This window comes from Haliaeetus albicilla, chromosome 13 (genome assembly GCF_947461875.1).
Source record: "Haliaeetus albicilla chromosome 13, bHalAlb1.1, whole genome shotgun sequence".
In the NCBI taxonomy this organism is placed as follows: Eukaryota; Metazoa; Chordata; class Aves; order Accipitriformes; family Accipitridae; genus Haliaeetus; species Haliaeetus albicilla.
Genome location: NC_091495.1, coordinates 22,430,573 through 22,441,430, shown reverse-complemented (window position 1 = coordinate 22,441,430; position 10,858 = coordinate 22,430,573). Strand labels below are relative to the sequence as shown.

Genomic DNA, 10,858 nt, shown 5'->3' with positions numbered 1-10,858 from the left:
CCTACACAGTTCCTGCTCCGGCACTGTAGCATCTAAATCATCCTGTACACGTCACACAATTGTTCAGCTCAGACCAAGCAGCCCCAGCTTTCTCCCAGCTCTGAAAGTATAATAATGATCCCTCTGTGCTGCTTGGTGGTGTGGGGACACAGCCTGGGCTCTCTGAAGACAACAACATGCTGGTGAGCATTGCAAGACATTAGGTGGGTCCCACCTGAGAGACACTACTCCGGAGATGGCTGCATTTTTGTATCACAGTGCATTTGAGGTGTGTGCTGGGATCCTTAGGAATGACAGACACCACAACTGTGGAGAAGGTAAATTATTTGTTGCAATTACTTAACCAAATTCTTATTTTAAGGAAATTTAGGAATCTCTGCTCAGGGGAGAAAGCTCAGAAATGGGAGATGCACCCTGGAGCTCCAGTGAGTAGGAGAGAAACTTGATGAATTTAGGAGCTGGCAAAGCCCTGCTGGTGTGAGAAACTGTTCAGGAGAGTCCCAGCCAGCTGCAGCATCTCCACACAGAAGTGGCCAATAGCCTCTGTGGTTGGACCAGATGGAAAACAGCAGTCTGGGCTGCCTGTGAAGCCCAAAGCTTTTGGATCTGAGGAGCAGAAGCTATACAACCAGCACTTTCCATGTCTCTGAGCTAGTGGAATAGTTTTAGGCAACCTTGATATGAAAGAGCAGTGAGAACTTGCAAGCCAAATGGTTCTCATTAGTGGTTAATTTTCTTGGTGTGAGGGATAAAAGCACAGAAAGAGCTAAAACAGCTCCCAGCGTTTGGGTGGAGGGGAGGGGAATGACTACAGAGGATCACCCTTTCCCCAGGCAGTGACTCTAGAGCTTGGCACGACCCTGCAGCAGGGAAAGAGGGAACTGCAAGCCCTATGCTGAGCTTGGCAGTAAGTGTAGGAGTCTGCTCCCAACCAAAAAAAGGAGCTTAGAGATGGTCGGGGGGAGAAAGAGAGAGACACCTGGCAAACTGAGAAGAAGGGCTAGGGGAGAGGACTTCTCCAGCAATCTGTAGATGCAGTAGGTTGGGTGCACAGCAGTGTGAGAGCATTAACATGGGCTGGAGAGAGGGGATTTGAAACCAGAGCAAATAAATATGCCAGAGCATCTTTGGTGAGCAAGCCCCTGGCAGCTGGGGAGAAGAGGCTCCAAGGCCAGAAGACCACGTCATGGTTCTATGAGGTGATGGTGGTGTGGACTTCTTGGGCTGTACTGCATCCCTGCACTGCTGTTCCAGACTGAGTGCCTGGCACCACATCTCCCAGCCTTCAGGAGCTAAACAGGGAGAGACCTGGGCGACAAGGGCATGAATACACTGGCCGTGCTTTGAAAAGCTGCATGAGCAGGGCACTTCTGGAGCTTGTGGGCTTGTAGGGGTCTCCTGGTTTTCTGAAGATTCCTCAGGGAAGCTGATATGCCTAGGCTTAGACCTGAAATAGGAGCAGCTGATGTCCCAGTGCTGTTTGCAGACCTTTTCCTTTAGGGATCTGGTCCAGGATTGAATATAACCAACTGGGAAGCATAAAAAAAAAATAAATGGAACAACCCTTGCACCCATTTTCTGGCATTTTAAGAGCCATCAGCCATCAAATCAGTGGAGCACTACTGCAGACCTCAGATCAGTCCTGTAAACTGGCAGCCATTGGCAGGCAATAGTCCGATCTTTTGGTGTTGAAGAACCAGCATTAAAAGACAGTACTCTGGAGAATGGTCCCAGGGCTGAGAAGTGAGCTGATGAAGAATTGTGTCTTCTTCCCAACGGCCAAATGGTGATGTAGCAAATCTTTACTGCATCCCTCTTCTCATATGTTTGGAGCAGCTGCGAAACAACTGGCCCTGCTGACCTTCCAAACAATAGTTAAGAGTCCTCTGAAATATCTAAGAAGCAACTCTATGTTTCTGGGTGCCCTTGAATCCAGCTGTTTGCATGCTTAGGGTAGATCCACTGCTTTGGGACCCATCCATTTGAAGATTTTACTGTGTGGTTTTGTTCGCTCTTCTGAATGCTCAGATTTTTTGGAAAGCAAGGTAGCAGCCCCCAGAAACGAGGGCTAGTCCTTCCAAATACAGCGGATCAGCCCTGTTCAAGTCCTGCTCACAGCTGTGAGCTGTGACAGACTGTAAATCTGAGGGCTGGAGTGGGAGAACAGCTGGGTGGCCATCAGACATGGCTGGGGGGGGGAGCTGTCAAGGGCACTGCCTGGCTTTCAGTTGGTCCTAGGAATTGGCAACGTTCAGCAGATGCTAATCCACTCCTTTTGGCAATTCCCAGCAATCAGCTTCCTTCAACAGCTGGAGGAGGAAAAAAAGTTACTTGATCACAAACCTGAAGAAGCTGGTCTGATGGTGTGAAACATATCTTTATCTTGCTTCTGAATTGCTTTAAAGTATAAAAGGGGAAGGTAGGAGAGAGAAGTATAAATAAATACACACCAAATATTCACTCTACAGAATAAAAACTCTCCATTAACTCATGTCCTGTTTTCAAATAGATTATTTGCCTTTGGGTTTTCTGCTTTCTACAGTTTGCGATTTTGCATGATTTGGAGAAGGGATTTTAGTCTCCCGAGATCACACAGGCAACCATCAAGACAGTCAGGCATGTGGTCTCACCATGCGCTTGTGGCTTCTTCTGCTGGAGGCTCCACCGGGCTGTTAGATAGCTTCGCATTTGTTTGCAACCTTCCTGTAAAGAGGGGATGGAGTATTGTTGCCCTTATACAGATGAGGAACCTGAGAGCCTCAGCTCATGCTGAAAAGCTGTAGCTGGGAACTGGATCCAGACCCAATGATCCCAAATGCTTTAGCTGTAGAAGTTTCATTCTGAAATCCTTTGTCGAGCTGTCTTTTCAGTTGCGTGGTGCTGTTTCTGGATTTGATGGACCACCCTAGAGCACATGTTCTCTCCTCAACCCAAAAGTGAATCTGTCATTTAATTACTGTCGGGACATGAACCCTATTCACTTGCTGGGGTCACAAAACTTCCTGCAGAAATGCTTGTCAGCTGCAGAGAAAATGATGCCCAATTAAAATTTAATTCACAGTTGGAAAAAAAAAATCCTCTGATGATCAACCATTTCTATCACAGCTGTCTTAAGGGTGAGAGAGACTAGGGACTTGCCATCCTGTGTACTTGGAACAGGAGTCAGTCCATGACTCAAAGACTTATTGCTTAGGCAGGGTCCCACTGGAGGAAGCGCACTGTGCTCCCTGGCCTCTATGATGTGAACAGAGGCACAAGTAAGGTGGCTTTCCCAACATCATGCTTCAAATCCAGCTGATTCAAGAGCAAAACTGAAAACTCCTGAGCCCCTTTCCAGCACCTGATCTGTGGGACAGTCCTGCCTCTCTGATTTTTCTAAGGAAACTTTAAATAGGAGCAAGCATGCAGCATAAGCTAAAAGAGTTCAAGGGAAACCCCTCACTCACAGATAGCCACAACCATGTAGATTCAGACACTAGTGTCACAAGAACATGCAGAAATGTTCTCTACCACCAGAGTATGCATCCCTGTCCTTAATCCTAAATGTACAGGCTGACTTTTAATTAGCAACATATGTCCCAGAAGACTGGCAAGATGTGTCTGAATTTACCTCTATCTTAATTGCATCAGGAAGTTGCCTTCTGGGGCTGATCAGCTCCGAGCCTCTTGGCACGTCTCATGCTAACAGAGCGAGGCTGCAGCTGGCAGTTCCTCCCAGGTGCTCACCGGGCTCTTACTCACTGCATTGTGAGTAGCATGTGCTGCGGGCGATGCCTCGCGGGACTACCAAACTGGTCCAGCGTTCCTGTGTGGGAGAATGGGATACTGCACTGAGCTGCCTCAGTGCTGGCAAGTGGAGGTGTTACAAGGCGGGTTCGGCTGCAGGGGGATGGGGGTCAGTGGGAAAGGGTGATGGCAGGTTTATACGAGTAGCATCCACAGGGTGAAACTCAGATCAGATTTGCCATCCGGAAATCCCACTCTGTTATTTCAAATTATCTTGATTCCAGTTCAGTTTCTGTGTGGGTGGACATGTATGTAAATGTGAATGTGAGCACGTGTATACACAGAACAAAGCCAGCCAGCCACCCCTACCACCGTCTGGCTTCCACTGCACTTGCTCCTGTCTCCGCTGTGCCAGAGACTGATGCGACCCCACTGATGAGTGGCCACGATTTTTCAGTGCAGGCCATTTTGCCATCCCTCATGCCAACTAGGAATGCAAAATGGGGAGCTGCAGGGCCAGGGCTAAAGCACATCCCTTCCCCACCCACCCCCTTGCTCCAGGAGGGAAAATGGGCTCTACCGAAGCCCTGACTCACACCAGCGCCACTCGCCTCTCTGTTTTCAGGGCTTGCTGCATTTCTTCTCTCTGTCTAATTTCCCTGGGCTCTCCCTGGGAGGGAGTATGGCCAGGCCAGGCTCACTTCCTCTCATAAAGCAGATGTGAGATTTGGGGCTGCAGCTCCCAGAGAGCTGGACTATGCTGTCCCATGCCAGAGCCCAGCTCTGTGGTGGCATTGATGTTGCAGGACACAGTGAGTTCAAAATGGCAGGGAGGTACTGCTGAAGAGCACATCTCCCTTGATACACTGGGTGGCCCAAACCTGCTGACAGCTTTAATTTAGGAAGCTGACAGTGTCTCTCTACACACTGCATCTGCCTGTTGGTTTGGCTGAGCTATGAGCACATCCCTTTCACTCTGCCTTCCCCTGCCATAGCCTATTTGGGGTCACAGAGTGCCTCTGCCACCATGGGAACCATGCACCCCCAAGCTGCCCTCCACTTGCCTTTTTCTGCTCCTTCTGCAGCCTAGAAAGCATCCCAGTGAAGCTCCCAAGGGCTGGGAGCCTGGCAGCAGCAGGCTGACAGCATCCCTGCCTGCAGGAGCCTCAGAGGCAGAGGGTGACACCCAGGGGCCTTCATCTCCTGTCCATACCCCAGGCAGGTGGGAGCAAGCAGGTCTGCAGCTCTCCAGCCAGTCCTTAGCACATGCAAGCAGCCCTACTGCCTTTTCTCTAGCCTGCCTCCTCAGACACAAATGTGCAAGAGGAGCAGAATAGCATCTGTGTAGGGGAGAGGCTGAGCTGGAACAGGCACTGGAGCTGAGACAGCCTCTGGCTTCCTGGTGATTGCTTTTCTTAATTTAGTATCTACTCCTGGAGGTCAGCTTAATCCTAGAACTTATCTTTCTTCCCATTAAATGCCATTACTCAGACTCTACACATCTAGGTGCTAACACACCAAACAAGGTGAAGGACCAGGGCTGTATAATTGTGATATTAATGTATGTCTCAGCTTACACAGCAGATAACTGCTGTTTGCCAAAAAGGTGCTGGTAAATGGCTCCCAGAGGAGATTTCTCTCTACAAGAGCAGCATTTCACACCACCAGCCACTGTAGTGAGGGGAAAAGCCCACATCCTTACTCCAGGGGGTCCTACCACATGGTGTAGGTGACAGGCTTTGCCTTCCTGCAGCAGGCCTTGAGCACAGCAGTTTGCCTCGCTTGGGAGAGTGGATACACCTCATGCTCCCTCAGCTTGTTTTGACACTCTTCTACAGCCAGACCATATTTAAAGAAAAGAAACTAGTTAGTTCTGCCAAACCGAAGGGTTCCACATTTGATTGCATGTTTTGGGAAGAGAGATAACATGGGTTTTTTTCTAAGCCATGGCCAGCTAGGGTTTGGTTCAGACACTTCCCACCATGGCAGTGCAGCCTTTCAGAACAGACTGCTTTCTTAAGCCATCTTTTTGTTTTGGTTTGGGTGGGTTTTGGGGTGGGTGTTAGGTTTCCTTGTTAGATTTGGGAGCTGTGTGGTTGCTCTCAAAACTGCCAAGCACGTCTCACAGGCCTTTCCCTGCACACCTAAGTTAGGAGTAGGTTTTTTAGGTGTTTTTGTTTTCAGTTGCTCAGGGACAGGCAGAATGCCAGTGAAATAGGGCAGAGCTTCATCAAGAATTAATTTCTCTGGAGGGAAGAGGGAACTGCAGATGCCCACCCTTCTATTCCTGTTTATCTTTGCTTTCAGGAGGTCAGTTGAATTGTGGGCATAAACTTACATTGCGGTTTGCAAACTGATACTCACCAGAAGAGTGTTCTGGCGTCACAGAGCATTTTGTGTTTTGGTTTCTTCTTTCCTAGCTCTTTTATGGCTTGGTAATAACTTGCAACACATGTATCACAGAAACATTATTTACACAACATTTTACAGCATCACAAGTAAAATTACTTGGCAGAATTCCCATGAAGATGTCCCTCACGCAGCAGCGACCAACAACCCATTTCAAATTTGGACTTCCTCATTTTTTTTGGTATGGTATAGCTGCAGGAATTCTTCATAAGCACTGATTGAAAGATTCATGGTCTTCAATTCTGTGTATGTTGAGAAAGCGGTGGGTGGGGGGTGTTTTGCGCAGTGTACATTTGCTTGGCCTCTCTATCCACTCGGTTATGGTCCCCCCTTTCACACAGTAAGTGACCACCCCATGGAACTCACTGCTGCACGATATCATGGAAAACAGCTATCTCAGTGGCTCCAACAAGGCACCAGACAATCAGAAGCCTCTCATTGTCAAATATAATTGTCTAGCCAAAGCTCCATCTCTGGACATGTCTGCAGTGCTAGCTGCCAGATGCTAAGAGGGCCCACAAGGGAAAAGATCCCCCTGTTGAGGCCCAGTTTTTATGCTTTAGTTGCTGTCAAAGCCAGGAGGATGAACTAGGTAGACTTTGGATCTGACCCAGTATAGCACTTAGTTCAAATTTACACTGGCTGGAGTCAAGCCTGGTTTCTAACATAGTGTGTTGTGCAATCCTTGCTGTCATTCCCAGTGCTGTCCCCCAGCCATTCCACAGAGGTTAGTGAGTTTGTATCTCAAGGGAAAGGGAGAGTGCTTTCTGACTGCAGTCACATTTGTACTGTCAGGCCTTGCCCAAGCCTGTTTCTGAGATCTTACTCAGACAACCGCTTATGCTTACTTGCAAGAAAAAAAGTGCTTAAATCCATCTGACCTTAACAGATATCTTGGAGTGAGGCTCTACCAGCTCTCTATCCATGGAGTGTGATGGCTCTCTCTTCATTTTCTCATACATTTTCTGGGTTTTCTTTTATCCACAGTTAAATAGGTACTGGACTCTAACACAGCCTCCCTTACATTCTCCCACCCCACCAGTTCAGTCCTGACACAGAACCAAAGAGCTGCTAACATAGGCCCACAAGTCAGGAGGAGGTTTTCTCTGCTAGGCTGGCCTAGGAGAGAAGAGTCAGTGGACTCAAAAAGAGCTTTCCAGCAAGAAGTAATGGGATATACCCTGTTTTTCAAATCCCCTTTGTAAAGCCCAGAAGTCAAAGGCAGTGGCCGGTGGATTTGATCAGATGGGACCATCTGGGGCTGTTGGGATTTCTGTCCACCCATCGTCCGGGCTCTGCTGCAAATCTGTACTGTTGCATTTGTTGGCAAATTTGTATTTTTAGCATCTTGAGATCCCTTGCATTATACAACATTCCCGAATTTCCCTGATCTGGAGCTTGACACACTCTCACCCAGACACAGTAATACTTACCTGTTATTCCACTTTCCTCCCTGGCAAGGCTGCCTCAGGGGTCAGCAGCCCTTCTTCACTGCCACGTGCTGGTTTCTTTAATGATCTAGAAGGGAAGATGTACAATAATACAAGAAGGATGTGTAATGAGATAAGGAAGTTGTATAATGAGATAAAAGGGATGCAAATGCCTGCTGGACAAGAAGGGACTTGAGGAAGCTCAGGGAGACATCCCTCAGTGGCTCAGCAAAGAGGGATCACCATTGCAGGAGAAAGCCCAAGATGACGAAAACAAATTAAGGCAGCCTGGAACCCTTCTCTGACTTGTGGGCTTTATGGGGCTCTAAGTCATCTGTAGCAATGCTCGGGGAGGAGGCTGGCACTGTGGGCATGGTATAAAAGGGCCTAGGAAAGCATACTGCTGGGGTCCCAACACCTTTATATCACCTCTTGTGCAGCTCCTGCCGCAGGTCTGCTCACCCATCACATGGGAGATAATGCAATGAGAATGACTGTGGGCTAACTCTTGTCTGGCAAGACCCTGAAAGTTCTGGCATGCATTGCCTCAGAAAGGAGAAGAGCAAGGGGGTCATCAATACAAGTGTGCCAATGGTCTCACAGGGGACAGCTGGGAACACCTGCCGTTTCCCTCATAACCACAAAAGTGGTGGAGGAAAAGAAGTTAAAGGATGGGAAATTCCAGTGGAATAACACACATTTTAACACCAGCCTTGAACTTAGCAGTACTCAGAAGGGGCCTGGGTAGCTAGAAGGCACAGGGCCATTGCAAATAGCAGTAAGTTATGCAATTTTTCTTCCCATTCTTATTGCTGGCTTCTGAGAGTTGGCCTGGGGAGTTCAGTGAGTTTCCCTCTCAGGGGCGGGGGGAGTACTGTCTGACTTAAGTTAGCTCTGTGCCATCAGGCCAACTTCTATAATTTTGAAGGCAGTCAGCAAGGCTCAGGAACATCGTAAATAATGACCACATGTGTCAGAAGGGGTATGACTTATCCTGCTCCAGGGCCTGTCTTTGGCTGCTCATTGACTGAGCTGCTTAACTGGAATGGATACCCATGACAGAGGGTGAAGGGCAGAGATGTGCTCCCTTGCCCCCTTTGAGCCCTGACCTCTTTCCTAGGAGCACTGGTGCTGGCCAGTGTTGGGCATGGGATAGAAAGAGGTGGCTGGTGGGATTCATCCCACATGCATATTTCCAGCAGTGCCCTTTCTTTTTCTTCTCTGGTGCTGCAAGAACAGTTGCAGGCTTTGGTTAGTACATCCTCCATGACTTTCCAAGCTTTACTGTCTGCAGCACCTGAAGAGAAACCCAGAGCATCCTGCATTTGATTGCCTGACTACACCAGCTACCAGCCTGGGGGTAACCTGGCTGTCATGGTGACAGTCTGGAGTACCACCTGGACCTTCATGGTGCAGGAAGTGGGTTTTGTAGTGGCAGAGTGATTTAAAGGAGAGGCAGATGACTGCCTGCTCCAGAATCACCAAGGACTGTGTGTTGAGCCAGCCTGGTGAGGTCAACAGCTATAGGGACTGCTCAGGGTTGTCATACCCCACCTGTCTGGGGACTTCAGCAAGGCTGAGAGCTGGCACTTTGCTTTATTAATCAAGTGTTATTTTCTTGTGGCTTTCTCTTAGCTGTAGTTATAACCTGTCTAGTCATTAGCAGCTCCACGCCATCACACAAGCAGAGGGAAGACTGCTCATCACTCATCAAATGCTGGGCTTATTTGTGTGTTTTCAGGTTTTATGCAAATTTTTAAAGTGCAAACAGGTGTCACAACATTTTTATCTCCATTACCTTCGTGTGGTTTTTATCCCCATTAAACTTGCAAAGAAAAACTACATGCAACCAAGGTTTTTGGTCCAGCAACTGCAAGAAGCCCCATGAGACAGAACAGCCCAAAGCCACGTAGATTGGTTATACAAAAAGCCTAAATTCTCCAGAACTGAAGTGTACAGACTGGAAGTCTTAACAGCTCAGGCTGATCCAAGCTACAGAAAACTGTCTTCCTTTTTCATATGCTCTTCTTTCATTTACAGCTGAGACCATCTTTGTATGAAATTCCTTCCTCTCTCTTCTGGTGATCTGCCTGCCTTCAGTGCATGTTGTGTCTGCCTAAAACATTGTCTCTTCAGAGTAGCCCCTGTGGTTGGAAAGTGCTCTTGTCCATGTGCTATGGGCACATGGACTGGGGCAACAGGAGCTGACGGGCTCCCCCTCAGGCACACAGAGGCATTGGTGAGTCTGGCTGTCCAGGCACCATGTCCAGCCTTTGCTGTCTGGTAGACAGCCCAGAGGTAGGTAGAGGATTTCAAGTGGACTGGAGGGTATTGTAAGAGTAAGTATGGGAGACACAGGAAGGGAGTTACAGCATTGCAACCCAGTCATTGAAAGCTAGGCTTCAATAACTCTGCTGCTCCTGACAGACTTCCCTTACCCAAGCTCATGTCTCAGAGCAGGAGCTGCAGCTTTACAGGAGACTATGCTGGTGTTCCTCTTCCAATGAAAATACCCTCAGGTCTGCTTTGAAGTTGGAATTGAACAAATCTTCCTTTAAGCTGCTTTATATTGCACCTAGTTCAGGCAAGAGCAGGAAATTCTTCTGCATTGCTGCGTTACTGTGCCAGCAACCAGGAACTGCAGCAACATCCAAAGGTGAGGTCTTATCTCTCTACCCATGTAACCAGCTTGCACAACACCATAAAATAGTACTGTGCTACAACACACAACGGGGCAAAAGAGACAGATCTCTTTGCTGTTCTGCCCAGGTGACTGGCACTATTCATACAACATTGTTCTTTATAGGCTTTGACTGAGCCGCACAGAGCCTCCTACAAAAAAAGGGGACAGGCAGATTCTGCCATGAAGCACTCAGCCTGTAAGGAGACAAAAGAGTGATGGGATCAGAGAGGAAACAAAAAGAAAGCTTTTTTTTTCAAGATCACAGAACAGGTCAGTAGCATTAGGTAACACAATGCTGAACTAAATACCCAAGTGCAGGTGCTTCCTGTAGGACTCCTTCTGTAGATAATGTAGTCTACTTGAGCAGGTTTTGTTAGAGAAATATTTAGGGAGATGTTCACTGCTTTGATTTGGGCTCACAAGCACACCAAACATGTTGCAGCTCTGTATCGTCGGAGGTGAAAAAAAAGCAACTGACAGTGTTGAATGGAGGAATCTGTCAAACTCATAAAATCCTTTTTTTGGGACCCATTTCTAGGAATAAAAGAAATATTTGTGCAATCACATGAACTGCTAAACATTCTTGCATCGTTATGCTGTTAACTCCCTT

General features: G+C 47.9%; 1 long non-coding RNA gene across 1 annotated transcript; it reads right to left on the bottom strand.

The window, feature by feature from the left end:
• Positions 1 to 1,592: 1,592 nt before the first annotated feature.
• LOC138688615 (uncharacterized) lies at positions 1,593 to 10,337 on the bottom strand. Its single transcript, XR_011327505.1, has 4 exons — positions 10,004 to 10,337; positions 7,569 to 7,653; positions 3,611 to 3,805; positions 1,593 to 3,021 (listed from the first exon to the last, which is right to left on the bottom strand). It is a non-coding gene; the product is annotated as an uncharacterized lncRNA (long non-coding RNA).
• Positions 10,338 to 10,858: the final 521 nt, after the last annotated feature.